The sequence below is a fragment of the Monodon monoceros genome, unplaced genomic scaffold (assembly GCF_005190385.1).
Source record: "Monodon monoceros isolate NGI ecotype Baffin Bay Population unplaced genomic scaffold, NGI_Narwhal_1 Super_Scaffold_18, whole genome shotgun sequence".
In the NCBI taxonomy this organism is placed as follows: domain Eukaryota; kingdom Metazoa; phylum Chordata; class Mammalia; order Artiodactyla; family Monodontidae; genus Monodon; species Monodon monoceros.
The window spans coordinates 139,310,872-139,326,279 of record NW_021703774.1 but is presented as its reverse complement, the minus strand read 5'-3'; the positions used below and the strand labels follow the sequence as shown (position 1 = coordinate 139,326,279).

The window sequence follows — 15,408 nt, the reverse complement described above, 5'->3', positions numbered from 1 at the left end:
TATTTCCCAATTCCCAGGGCAGTACTTTATAAATCTATTTTGAAGGGTACTTGGAAGAGTGTTTGTCGAAGGCATTTAAAAAAAACAAACACATTTCTATACATGGTAACAATGTCATTTATGCTCTAATCAATATTAATCCACAATTTCAGATCATTATAGCCGATGAGTCTATAATATAGGTAAAGCTCCTAGCACAGTCCCTGGCACACAGACATTCAGTTTTATTACCATTATGATCTAAAACGCTAACCAAATTTAGCCAAAACAATGAAAGTAATATATATTTATTTCTATTGAATTTTATTTTGGGTCTGATATTAAATAACTATTTTGAGATTTAAATTAAATTTAGGAAAGTATGAATGCATGTCACTTTTGTCTGCATAAAAGAATTAAAACAATATTAAATAGCCAAAGGACGGTATTTTTCTTTGGTGTTAGTAAAATGACACACATTTAATGTACTGATGATATACAGTGAAGTTCCTTTTATTCTTATTAGAAATAAAATAGGGTATCCACTAGCACACTGAAAGCATTCATTGCAACTTTGGGGGAGGTGTGAATTAAACTGATATATGAGGAAACCCAAATATCTGTAAATTCATAGGGACCAGACACAATAATGGGTCAGTCCTAACTACAATTCAAACGTGTTATAATTAGGCTAATTATCTGAAGACAAATACTGGAATGGAAAATGCAAATGTCACCTAAATATCCAGGTATTTTCAATCGTGTATGGTATGTGCTGTCGTATAGATTATACAGATAAAAATCATGTGTTTTTTTATTGTTATCTTTCCTTTAGTCTCATTAGAGGTTTTTGTTTGTTTGCTTTTGCACCTAGATATTTTGGCATTGTACTTTACAAATGCTAGAAGGCCTGATTAATAAAATAAATAAATAAAAGCAAAACTGCAATGACTGTCATTTCTACTCAATTATATCCATCAAAATAATTGTCACAATTAGCTCAATTTATTTCATTTCAGCACAAATAAAAGCAAAGCTAAGCTGGATAAGAAGCACAGGCAAAATTTCAAGACACGCTGCCTTCATTTTTTCATTTGAAAAAAGTTCTCCTCGCTCACTCTGAAATCCTCTGGTAATGAAATAGTAATGATGGTAAATGTCACTGACAATCAGAAGCAGTGTAGTGTAATGGAAAGAGAACTGGAAGAGCCAGAAAAATCTCAATTTAAGTACCACCTAGCTTCCTGATCTTGGAAAAGTCATTTCTCTGTTCTAAGCTAGAGTTCCCTCTTCTATTAATTGAGGTGAGTAATCCCTGCCCTAACTACCTCAATGGACTTTTGAAAGGGTTAAAAAGAATAAAATAAGAAAAGATGGCTTTGAAACTATACTGAAATAGGCAGAAGAGCTGTTATCACTCCAATGGTCATTATTTTTAGGACCTGGCGAAGAGGAATGGTGATTAACTTCCACTGTCACTACCTTTGCATACAGAGCAATCGTAAATTAAAAGAGGACATATTTTAGGAGGAGCTGGAGGAAGGCGCTCACTAAAAGTACATGGTACTACAAATGGGCTGGCTCTTTAATGGGCTTGTCTCCACAGTTATCAATATTAACCTTCCCCATAGCTACTAAAATTCCTGAAGATAAGAGGACAGTGGCCAGGACTTTCTCCTTAGTCTATAGCTGAACAAGTAGGCCTCACTCTACACTGAGGAAATTAAAGGGTCAAGAATTTCTATGTGCCTGGCATTGATTAAATATAAGGCATAGTGTCTGTTTTAAGGGAACAGTCGGGGAGACAAGAGATACACATAGGAACAGAGACAGAAAAAGGAATACAAATGAGTCAAGCTGGGATTATATCACAGTCTCAGTAGAGCTGGGGACCCCTTGGAAGGGACAATAGTTACTTAGAGAGTGATTTCAAGAAGTTAGGGCTACAGTAAAGGTTTGCTGGGACTCATGACCAAAGCTGTAACAGATGTGAAGTCAGAAGGCGGAGGTTCCCGGCTGGCCAAAGCACTCAACGACAATGGGTAAAATCACTTAGAATTTCTGTACTCCAGTTTTCTTACTTAGAAAATGGTGTATTACAATTGTTCTATTTCTCTCACAGAGCTGGTATGAAGATCCAATAAGATAATGTATGTGAAATCAAATGGTTATGTAATTGTAAATAACCAATATTATTATCATTGGAGTATTTATTTTGCAAGAAATTAGAAAAAGAAATTTCTAGGTTTGTTTGACTAGAAATTTGCAGGTTTGTTTGACTTTATAGTTGAAAATTTACATTTAGATTTACATACATCATATTAGTTAATTAACCTCTATATAATGGTAATCTTTCAATCACAAGATTGCTTTAAAGTACTTTTTCACTAACCTCTCCCAATCCTTAAGTATCCAGAAGATTATACCCCTAGGTGTGTGGCAAGTATGTAGAATTAAACAGTAAAATAAAGGAATCTTGACTTTATCCTATATTGAATTTTTGAACCCATTTTGAATCTCTGCATCTGCCATGATGGGAAGTCAAAGAATTAAGTCTAATATAGCCAGAAAAAAACTAAATAAAGAGTTGAAAATAGATTTTGAAATGAGTCACAGTCCTTCACTGTACTAGGTTAAAGCAGTTTTTCCCCAGAAAGTAACACTGTGAGTTATATTCTTTCATTAACTACTTGAACTTGCATACTTAAACACATTGGTGGGGTGGAAAAGTTTGTAAACTGGTAATCTCTAGGAACAGAAATACTCAATAAAGGCTTTCTATATAAAGAACAATGATCCCTATTTGAGCGAATACCATAAATTTAAGCTTGAAATTATACTGGAAATAAACACAGATCTTGGCTATGTAATGAATAAGAATACAGATAATATTTGTAACTGAAAAGTGGAGAGGACAAAAAAACCTGTAAGTCTAGCTTAACACTGTAGAAGGTTCTATGAGGGCAAGAACGGGGCCTGTCTAGTTCTCTCCTAAGCTTATCATTAAGAAAATTGTTAACAATCCCTACAGTTGAGTGAAAAAAGAAAAATATCTCTGAGATTAAAATAAATGGCTCTAATGTACATGAAAATCGGATATGAGTATTATAAAACCTAAAAAATATAAATTGTAGGAGAGACACAGAATCAAAGAAATTCCATAAGACACTTATATACCTAAAATACCAAAATATAAGATTAGGTCTTAGCTAAAATTCTTTCTCCGAAAACGTTGCCTTATATTTGTGTTTACAAAGGTTCTCATATTACAGAGTGCCCCCTCAAATACTTTAATTTTAACTACAATAGACTGTTTGGGAAAAACAAATTAGCCTGAAATAACCCTTCCCCTCTCCTGTCAATGATGCTTCAGGGGCTTACAGAGCTCATCTGTCAGAACTGGTTAATAAAGGAGACAAGGATATTTAACACCAATTTCATGATTATTCTTAGAGGTATAATCTCACAACTGCAAGTGTTGGAAGTCCTTATAAATAAGCCTTTAAAAGATATTTTGGAAAATGTCTTGGGAAGATGATGAATATACACCTATAAGACAGATGAAACTAAACAAATAAAAAACAAAAAAACCATCGCTGCCCTAATGATACATAATAGAGATAGTATTAGACCAGTACTTTCTCACAGGGTTGGGATAAGCCTGAGCTAATATGTGTAAAGCATTAAGAACAATGCCTAGCCCACAGTAGATGCTCAACAAATGCTTTTTGTTATTCTGTGAATGAGTACTTGTGGCTTGGGATAAAATGACCAGTGAGAACATAACACTGATTCAAAATAATGCTAAATTAATGAACTAATTTGACAAGAATATATTCTACTACATTAACACAAAAAGCTTATATATTTTAAACTGTTCAACAAACTCCTCTTTACAAAAATAAGCGATTTTACAGTATTTACATTTTAAAAATAAGACCACATTTTTAAGCATGATAGCCACTGTAGGCAAGAATTCAAGCTGATTCTTCTTGTCAGCTGATGACTGAAAGTGTAACAGGGAAGAACAAATGTGACCCCATATTGGATCTGTTTCTTTTACTTTAACCTCTGTATTCTAACTGCTTTTTCTACAAGTTAGGAATGTTGCCTATAGCCTGAAAATATACATGATAGCCCATTCTCAAGGCTCTGACCTTCAAAGGTGTAAAACTTTTCCATTCATATACAGATAAAAAGCTGCAGAACAGAAAATAACATTTGTCTTGTTGGAGGTTTACAGGAACACTGTGGCTGGACCTATCTATGTGGACAGCTGCAAGAACAAAGGATTCCGGCACTAAGAAGTTTGCAACAACCAACAACACCCTTCCCCTTTTAGTATAAAAGAAGCCTGAATTCTAACTCAGGTAAGATGGTTCTTTGGGACACTAGTACACCATCTTCTCGGTCTGCTGGCTTTCCAAATAAAGTCACTATTCCTTACCTCAACAACTCGATTTATTGGCCTGTCATGTGGTGAGCAGTATGAGCTTGGACTCAGTACCATAAGGATGTCAAATTTGTTTTTAAATTAGACTTGAAGAGGGCTTCCCTGGTGGTGCAGTGGTTAAGAATCCGCCTGCCAATTCAGGGGACATGGGTTCGAGCCCTGGCCCGGGAAGATCCCACATGCCGCGGAGCAACTAAGCCTGTGCACCACAACTACTGAGCCTGAGCTCTAGAGCCCGCAGCCACAACTACTGAGCCCACGTGCCACAACTACTGAAGCCTGCGTGCCTAGAGCCTGTGCTCCGCAACAAGAGAAGCCACCGCAGTGAGAAGCCCGCACACTGCAACAAAGAGTAGCCTCCACTCGCTGCAACTAGAGAAAGCCCACGTGCAGCAACAAAGACCCAACACAGCCAAAAATAAATAAATAAATAGATAAATTTATTTAAAAAAAAATTAGACTTGAAGAAAAATGACCAAAATCAAGTAAATCTGCAGTGTTAATAAATAATCTGAGGAAAATGCAGGCACTTAAAAAATTCTTGTGGATTGTTAAAAGCAACTCTTTCTATTTAATAACAGGAGACAGGTGAATGTAGCATGAACCTTTTGAATTAATAATACGTATTTAAAGTTCATCTATGTCTTTTCATGAATTGAGAGCTCATTTCTTTTTAGTGAGGAATAATATCCCATTGTCTGGATGTACCAGTTTATTTCTACATTCACCTACTGAAGGACATCTAGGTTGCTTCCAGGTTATGGCAATTATGAATAAAGCTTCTATAAACATCTGTGTATAGGTTTTTGTGTGGACATACGTTTTCGACTCCCTTGGGTGAATTCCAAGGAGCACAATTGCTAGATCATATGGTAAGAGTATATTTATTTTTGTAAGAAACTGCCAAGCTGTCTTCTAAGTGGCTGTACCATTTTGCATTCCCACCAGCAACAAATGAGAGTTCCTGTTGCTCTACATCCTCACCAGCATTTGCTGTTGTCAGTGTGCTGGATTTTGGCCATTCTAATAAGTGTGTAGTGGTATATCACTGTTATTTTAATTTGCATTTCCTGATGACATGTGGTTTAGCATCTTTTCCTATGTTTTTTTGTCATTTGTGGATATTCTCTGGTGAGGTGTCTCCTAAGGTCTTTGGCCCATATTTTAACTGAATTGTTTGTTTTCTTGTTGAGTTTTAAGATTCCTTTGTATATTTTGGATAACAGTCCCTTATCAAATGTATCTTTTGTAGATGTTTTCCCCTAGTTTGTGGCTTGTCTTCTAATTCTATTGAAAGCAAGAACTTTTAAAGTCAGAGTTCCTGAGTTCAAATTCACTTCTGCTAGTCACTGTTCTACTATTTACTCCAATCAATATTTTACATCTCAAAGCTCAGTTTCTTCACCTATAAAAATGGATAATATTACCTCTCCTAACAGGCTTTCTGTGAGAATGGCTTAAAGAAGAATACATTTGCCACACAGTAGATATTCCAACAGTTAGTGAATACTCTTAAAATCTACTTGAAGTTCTTTCTTTTCTTCTTATAGAAAGTATTTAGTATTTTCTTAGGAAGACGTTATGCCAATGATTCTCAAAGTGTGGTCTACAAACACAAGGTTCTTAAGAACCTTTTAGGGGTCCCACAAAGTCAAAATAATTTTCTAAATAAATACTTATATAGTATTTGACTTTTTCACTATGTTTTTTACACTGATGGTAAAAAAGCAATGGTGGGCAAAACTGCTGGTGCCTTAGCACAAACCAAAGTAGTGACACCATATTGTGTTAAAGTCTCCAGTGCCATGTACTCACTGTAAAAATGCCAATTTCACTTAAGAATGTCGCTGTTGAATGGGCAAAAATTATTACTTTTAATTAAAGTTGACTCTTGAGCACATGCCTTTTAATATTCTATGTGACAACTGGGAAGTATGCATAAAGCACTCACACTGCACAGCAGAGAATTAAGGTTGTGCTGAGGGAAAAGCACTTGTATAATTGAGTTGTGTTCTGAACCAGCTACTTTTTCCATGGAACACTATTATTACTTAAATGACTGGCAGATGAACTATGGTTATTCAGATTTAGGTATCTGACAGGATTCTCCTCCAAAATGAATGAAGCAAGCTTGTTATTTTAAGGCACAAGTCTGGAAGTATTAATTGCCAATGACAAAATTTGAGTTTTCAAAATTAAAATTTTGGAAAATCATCAGCCACCATGGACTCAATTGCTCCCTAATGCTTAAAGACTTTTCTAATGAGATCAGTGGTGATATTAGCAGAAGTGATTTTTTGATATTATATAATGAAATCTTTCAACATTAGAAAATCTGTATAACTCAGAGGACCAATACTCTCCAAATAACAATGAATTCATGACGTTGTAAAATCAGGTATGGATAAAGGATCTACTCAAAGTGCAAGACAGACCAAGGGATACTGCTGTAACAAAGTACAAAAAGTACATTGATATGGCTCCAGATTCCACATTGAAACCAGCCTTTAGAAAACTATCACTTGTCAGTTTAGTATCAAAGAAGAATATGCACAATTATCTGAAAAGACTATTAAAATACTCCTCCCTTTTCCAACTACAGGTCAGCGTGAGGATAGAGTTTCTTCATATACGTCAACAAAAACAACATATCAGAACAGGCTGAATTCAGAAGATATGAGAATACAAATTGTCTTCAATTAAGCCGGACGTTAAGGAGATATGTAAAAGTGTAAAACATCACTCTACTCACTAATTTTATTTTTTGGAAAATACAATTACTTTCCATAAAAGAAATGCTATTTATATTAACATATAATCAATTTATTATTGTTACCTTAAACATTTAATTTTTCTCAATATTAATTCTGAATATGACAAATGTCAGTAGATATAATCTACATAAACCAAAGCTCTTTGGCATCTTGATGACTTTTTAAGAGTACAAAAGGATCCTGAGACCAAAAAGTTGTGAACTGCTGGAGTATGCAATGTGCACAGATGAAACCAATTTTCATAAATAATAATGGCAATTATTTGAAACAACTGAGAAGCCTCCAAAACACATTCTTCTATGAAGTTTGAGAATCTTCTCAATGTTTCCTCTTACATAATTTCCTTATAAATAAATTAAAATGAAATACCAAAACAATGTGCAAAAGACAACTCCTGTAAACCATCATAATTGATCACTGGCTATCTCTGACAAGTATTATTATTATTTTAGGCTTGGTCCTCAGGGTGTTTATTAGGCCCTTCTCAGTAATGCTTTCTTTAAACATATGGATTAGCTCTTAAAAGTATTTTTATTTTGTAGCCAAATTTTAGCCTTTTCCCAAATACACACTTGTAGCCTGTCTTTATTCCTCACTGTTAATGACACGTTAAGACATTTAAAAAGTATTGAACAAGAATTTAGGAGACCAGGTTATGGGACCTTGAGCCAGTCATCAGGAGAATTAACATTCTCTTTTGTAATATATGGGAGCAACCCACATGAATGACCTCTGAGATCCCTTCCAACTCTAATGGACTGTGATCTTAATAAGAAATAAGATCACAGTCCTTATTTCTTAATAAGAAAACTCAGTTCAGTCACCTGCAGGATCCTCACCCTGCATGTGACACACTTAGTAACACAAACTAACAGTTCTGAAAGTACAACTTTACTATATGTATCTTTAAAAAATCAGTTTGTAAAATACAATTCCCTTGTGTTTCAAAAAGAACATTAATAAAAGAAAGTTTTTTTACAACCATGTTTTCAAGCTTGTCATCATCTTGACACCAGCATCATTAATTCCATCCAGGTTTGGGAATGCTACTGGGCACCAGCATTAAATACAATCAACACAATATGAAGAATATATAGGGGCTTCCCTGGTGGCGCAGTGGTTAAGAATCTGCCTGCCAGTGCAGGGGACACGGGTTCGATCCCTGATCTGGGAAGATCCCACATGCTGCGGAGCAACTAAGCCTGCGTGCCACAACTACTGAAGCCCGTGCGCTTAGAGCCCGTGCTCCACAACAAGAGAAGACACTGCAATGAAAAGCTCCCGCACTGCAACGAAGAGCAGCCCCCGCTCACCACAACTAGAGAAAGCCTGCGCACAGCAACAAAGACCCAACACAGCCAATAACTAAATAATAAAAGAAATAGTGTTTTAAAAAAAAGAATATATACATACCACATATACACACAAACACTAAGTATTGCTTTATTGAGGTATAATTGATCTACAATAACTACACATATTTTGAAGAGTATCATTTGATAAGTTTTGAAATACGTATATTTACCCATGAAACCACTCAGTAGTTTTAAAAATATTTTTTAACTAATTGCTATTATTGAGAGTTTAATGTGTATTGGTATTGTGCAAATTGCTTTATATGCATTACTCCACTTAGTTCTCACAATAACCCTGCCAGATAGGTATTATTATAATCCCCTTTTTAAAGATGAGGATACTAAGCCTTACATAGATTAAGAAGTTTGGCCAAGGTCATACAGGTACTGAGTAGCAAACCAAAATTAAACTCAGGCAGTCTTATCTCAGAGCCATTTAAAAAGAATTCAATCAAACAACTATTAAGGCCCAACTATATGTTGTCTTATGGTCTGATAAACAATAATTACTTTCTTTGGCTTAATTAAAACAGTTACTCCTAGATACCATCAATTTGCCAGGTACTATATATTAAGTGCTTAACATATGTCTACCCTACATGATGATCCTACAAATTAAAGACAATCATGATTATATAAATCATAAAACAGCCTTAGAGAGGTAGAATAATTTATGTAAGATCAATCAACCACTAAGTGGCAAAGCAGATTTTACTCCAAAGGCCATGGAGTTTTCAACTACATCATGTTTCTGAGCAACACGAAGCCTTTTTACGAGCCCCGAAGATGACTGCTGGATCAACCCTTTAAAATTTTCAGAAGCTCACTGCTTAGCTAGACAGATTATTAAGGTAGTTTTAAGCAAAACTGAATCATGAGGCTGAAGTTTCATTTACTGCCAACCAGAGTGCAAATCAAAAAAGCTTATTTATTCACAATCCAAGCCTTTTTTTTTTTTTAAATCACTTATGTGCTAGAAAAGTCACAGAGCTTTTAATTTGTGGCAGGTTGAAGCAAGCATATTAAGAATGTTAGTTACCAAGTGCACCTCCACTTGTCTGGACTAGCCCACTGTCACATTCTTGTAGCAGGGTTAAATAGCAGTTTAGTCACCTCATAAAAAAACACACTGTTAAAAAGGAAGTGACTAATAATAATCTGGAACCAATAGAATATCAGGAGATGTATAAGTCAAGATCAATTATCTACAAAACTCCTGTGTAAATAGCTAAAAAACTGTGTCCTCTGTCTGGCTTTGCTGTGTTATAGTGCCCAATTGATTTGGCAAGTTGGTAAGGTTTAATGAAATAAACCAACGGTAACAAATTCTGAGGGTTTTTTGTTATGTACATAAACATGAATGTTATCATATAAGAAAGCAGAGCTGGAAGAAACAAGGATGGCTTCCTACAGATGGCTTCATTTTAGACTCATAAGATACTAGAATCAGAAGGGTCCTTAGAATTCATCAATTGTGGCATCCCAGGCAGGAGACCACAGATCTTGAAGCCTTAACTGAGTTAAGCATTGCTGCCATACCCTCCCTGTCAAGCATCCCCAGCTCCATTCCAAGCTAGCATTGAGAATCTCCAGAGGGAAAGGTATCAGCAGCCTATTCTTAAACTTATTCTATCAGGAGTCCCACCATCCTCAACAGATTCCAAATGAAAGGCAGTTTCTTCTCACAAGGTCTAGTCTAATCCTCACATTTAACAGGGAGAGAAACTGAGATGTAGAGAGGTAAAATTGTTTTCCCCAAGTCACATATCTGCTTAATGATAGCAAAAACATATTCTCTTGACTCGTATCCTACATCTTTCTACTAACTAATGTTAATGGTGTTCTTCAGATGTTATAGTTAGTTGTAAAATAATAACTATCTTGATTTAATTACCTCAAATTTCTAAAAAATTTTAGAAAATATATATGAAAATAATCAGAAATGCTTCTGACTTATTCTTTGTTTCTTTTAATCTGCCTGGGAGCTTCAGAACAAGGAGAATCACCTGATGCTACTTTTCCACATTATGACTGCCCACCTTCATGCTTCTCTGCACTTGGTCCAACATTACCTTGAGTTCTTTCTATCAAAAAAGAAGGATGCTCAAGACAGAAGTTTTTAAAAAAAATCTTCTATTGCATCCTAGCCCCTAAAACCAGATTACACCATAGGGAGATAAAAAGTTGCCCACTGCAACAGAATTAGATGTATTTTTAGAAACTAAATATATAGATAATAACAGCATCCTTGAATCCTACTATTTATTGATTCTAATGAGTATACTTAGAAGAGCATCTGAAATACTTCAGAATACTAGAATACTACTGAAGAGCATTAAATTATGCAAGAAATACTGCCCTATTAGACCATCCTGATGCTGCCTAGTGGCATAGTCTTTCCCACACCTATTTAGCAAAAATGATCAGGTTTACTTGCATAATGATAGTAGTACAGGCAAGCAGACAAGTTGTTATTTGCAAGGCAACTTTAAACCGAAGAAGCTATTTCAACTGAATCAAGAGTTCTGTTTTAAAGTCAACTATTTTGCACAGAGGCCAATTATCCATGTTGCGAATTAAAATGGTACTGGTTTCTCAATTTCCGTCTCTACTGCTTTATGTTATTTAATTGCTTATGAGCACCCTCTGGTGGAGGGCAGAAGAGAGAAAATAAGATTAAATATATTGCTTCTAACCCACAAGACTGGTGAGGGGGAGAAAGTAATCTGAAACATGTGCAGATTTCTCTTGACTTTGCCCTTCTTCTTCCCTATAATTACTTCATAATTTAGAGCTATTTGCTGAATAAGCTATACTAACCATATCGTTACTCAGAGTCTATAACTTAGTCATTCAATAAACATTTATTAAGTTCCTATTATATGCCAGGTACTTGGATGCAGATAACCTGGCTTAGGATCCTAGTTTTGATATTTAATGTCATTTCCCAGGTAAGTCACTTAACCTTGTAAGACTTCAGTTTCGTCATATGAGAAATAAGAATAATATCTTGGTTGACAACATTAAAAGATGATAAGTAAAAAGGTGCCTAGAATAGTGGACTTAGTTAATTTTGCAATTTGAAACACACACACACACACACACACACACACACACACACACAACTTAATCTTTGGCTCTTTGACAGAGGAAGGAATATCATATAGGTGTTTCCAGATGCAATGCACAATTATTTGTCTTTTAAGAAATTTAAGCCTACTCACAGATATAGGAAACAAACTAGTGGTTACCAATGGGGAGGGGGAGGGGTGATTTAGGGGTGGGGGAGTGAGAGATACAAACTATTGGGTGTAAGATAGGCTCAAGGATGTACTGTACAATGCATGGAATATAGCCACTATTTTGTTTTGTAATAATTGTGAATGGAAAGTAACCTTTAAAATTGTATAAAAATTCTAAAAAATATATTTTTTTAAAGAATTTAAGCCTAGATGCCAATACTGGTATTGGTTAAGTGTTTATTGGTATAAGTTAAGTGTTTTATACCTTATTGGTATAATTTAAGTGTTTTACACCTTACGTCAACTACATTTAACTTAGTTAATATGTATTCTGAAACACACACAGAGCAACCAAATACATTACTTAACCTTTTCCACACCAAAGACATCCAGATGTTGACCAATACCTAGTAAAATATTATTTTCCTAGGTCAACAAAGTTTATTGAGATGTTTCTCATCTCTTCTCAAGAGCTTATATGACATTCTTATAAGTGCCACCCAGTGGAGAGTATGTTTATTTAGATATATTTTGGCTCTCAGTTTGTCTAAGAGCTCATCTGACATTCACTCTCTGCTTACGACTGGGATTTTTAAAAGTATATCTTTTAAGTGATGTCCAAAAGTGGAACCTTCTACAAGTTTGCCATTTAACTCCTATGAGGTGAACTTAACCGAGACTGAGAGATAGGAAAACAGATTGTTGGGGATACAGAAAAGTCACTGCTGCAGTGATTTTAGGAGACCAGTTAAGCCTACTGAGAACTTTCAGCTTAAATACACTTAACGAGCCTATAAGCTACTTCTCTTCTGTCACCACCATTAGAGCAAAGCAAGTATTGTTCTTTTATGTCTTAAGGCTGCATGGTGCCTTTTTATGACTTTCTCCCATCAATGCTGCCTGTGATATTATTCCACGTGTTTAAAAATATTTGTGGCTAATATATGGAAAGAGCACTGTACATAGATAAAAGGACTTGGGTAAAAATCCTAAATCTGCCTCTTACTAAAGTGATTTCTGGACTTCCCTGGTGACACAGTGGTTAAGAATCCACCTGCCATTGCAGGGGACATGGGTTCGATCCCTGGTCTGGGAAGATCCCACATGTGGCGGAGCAACTAAGCCCGTGCACCACAACTACTGAGACTGCACTCTAGAGCCCACAAGCCACAACTACTGAGCCCGCACGCCAAAACTACTGAAGCCTGCGCGCCTAGATCCTGTGATCCGCGACAAGAGAAGCCACTGCAGTGAGAAGCCTGTGCACCACAACGAAAAGTAGCCCCTGCTCACCACAACTAGAGAAAACCCGCGCACAGCAACGAAGACCCAATGTAGCCAAAAATAAGTAAATTAAAAAAAATAAAGTGATCTCCAAATTCTTTTCTCTCACTCTGAGCCAACTTTTCAAGGCTGTAACATAGCCTACCTTTCCAGCTGTTATCCTTCACTAATTTTTATACTGTATACAGGTTTGTTTGCTCATTGATCCAAAAATATGCCTTGCACTTGTCTACTCCTAGGCTTTTGCTCATGCTACTACTCTCTCCTGGGTTCCTCTCCCCATTCTTCTCCACCCGTCCACATCATAGGTTTGTTAGGATTATTTGAGAAAAGTTAAGTGAAAGCACTTCTTTAAAACTCCGCTCAATCTCCTCATGAAAACCTTCTATAACCTCCCCAACCTCAAAATAGTTTCTGTTCTCTAAAACACCTGGTGTCTTTTGGCAATCAGTCATACCTAGTGACACTTTGACAAATCTTCCACAAACAAACATCTTTCAGTCAGCTTGTTACTTGAGGGGCGTACCAGAATCACAGTGGGAGCTGGGTAAAAGGAGACAGTGGAGATTTTAGAGACAGAGGTCTTACATGGGTAGGTCAGGGCCTGGGTTGAAGGCGCTGAAGCCTGGTTCAGGAATTGGACTCAACAGAGTGGAAAAGCCCAATATCTAGGGATCAAAACTCTGCCACTCTACATTGGTGGAAGTCTGCCCAGAGCATAGCCCTGTGTGATATTTCTGTCACTGGGGAAGAGGTGGTCCCAAGAAAGGCAGTGACACTACTTCAGTGGGTATAATAGATCAGGGAACCTGCTGTTCTAGAAGGTGAGGGAGTAAGGGAATATCCTACTGAATAAGGAAGGAATCTCATCCCCAAAACATACCCTATGTCTCCTGAATCATTTGTACAGGTGACAAGGAAATTTCTAGAAAAACGTGTGTCACTGTAAGGCAAATTCTTTGGTAATCAGGTGTCACTATACTTGCTTGGAGAGGTATATAAGCAGAGTGATTATGAACTTGACTCCAAAGCTACACTGCCAGTGTCTGAAATCCTAGCTCTGTATGACTCTGGATCGCTCTCCTATCTTCTCAGTGCCTCAATTCCCTCCTCTGTAAAGTTTCTAAGTCAAAATACTGTTGTGAGACAGTGAGACAAACTAGTGAATATAACAAAAAAAGAAGCAGACTCACAGATATAGAGAACCAGTGGTCACTCGTTGTGGGGGGCAGGGGGAGGAACAAATTATCAGCTGTAAGATGGGCTCAAGAATGTACTGCACAACATGGGGAATATAACCAATATTTTGTAATAACTGTAAATGGAAAGCAACCATAACAAATTTTATAATTATAATTTTATAATTTAAAAATAAAAACATTTTAAAAAGTTGTGAGGATTATCATTTATATGTATATATTATATATATGTAGATAGGTATAGGTAAAGATATATATAGATATATGGTCGATGGTAAGGATTTTGCTATATAATTCTGAGGAAAAGACAAACAGATGGTACTAAATTTGTTTTAAGTAAAGTGCAAAATATACTATTCATTCACTTAAATAACCGTTTCTGAGCATCTACTATGTGTCAAGAACTCAGCTGAGTGCCAAGGACACTGCCAATAGTGAACAGAGTTTCTACTTTAATGAAGTTAATAGCTTTCTAGGCTACAGGTTTGTGAATGAATTGAAGACCATGTTAGCTCTATTTTATTCTGCTATACCTAATCCTTGTTATCCCCTAAATGAGAATGCACTTGGCCTAGTTTGCTACAGTCCCATTCTACAGGAAAGAAAAATGAAGCTCATATTTTCACACAAGATCTCAGAGCTAATAAACACAGCAGTCAGGACTAACATATGTTGACTCCTAGCTTTTTTAAAAAATGACATCACCTCCACTTTAAATGTGAGCCAACCTGGTGATCTTGTTAAGCCTCTGATACATTGGGTGGAGGATAATGGTAAAGGTGAATTATGAAAAAATTTTAAAAGTCTCTAGGTGGGGCTTCCCTGGTGGCGCAGTGGTTGGGAGTCCGCCTGCCGATGCAGGGGACACGGGTTCGTGCCCCGGTCCGGGAAGATCCCACATGCCGCGGAGCGGCTGGGCCCGTGAGCCATGGCCGCTGAACCCGCGCGTCCGGAGCCTGTGCTCCGCAACGGGAGAGGCCACAACGGTGAGAGGCCCGCGTACCGCAAAAAAAAAAAAAAAAAAAAAAAAGTCTCTAGATGTCATTAGATCACCTGAAATCATAACTCTAGAAAGGCAATGAAAGAAAGATAGCAACTTATGCTGCAAAATCTCATCTGTTT

The 15,408-nt window shown here is 36.4% G+C and overlaps 1 protein-coding gene across 1 annotated transcript in view; it reads right to left on the bottom strand.

The window, feature by feature from the left end:
• FAF1 (Fas associated factor 1) overlaps positions 1-15,408 on the bottom strand; it is a 476,898-nt gene that overhangs the window by 138,430 nt on the left and 323,060 nt on the right. The window lies entirely within an intron of this gene.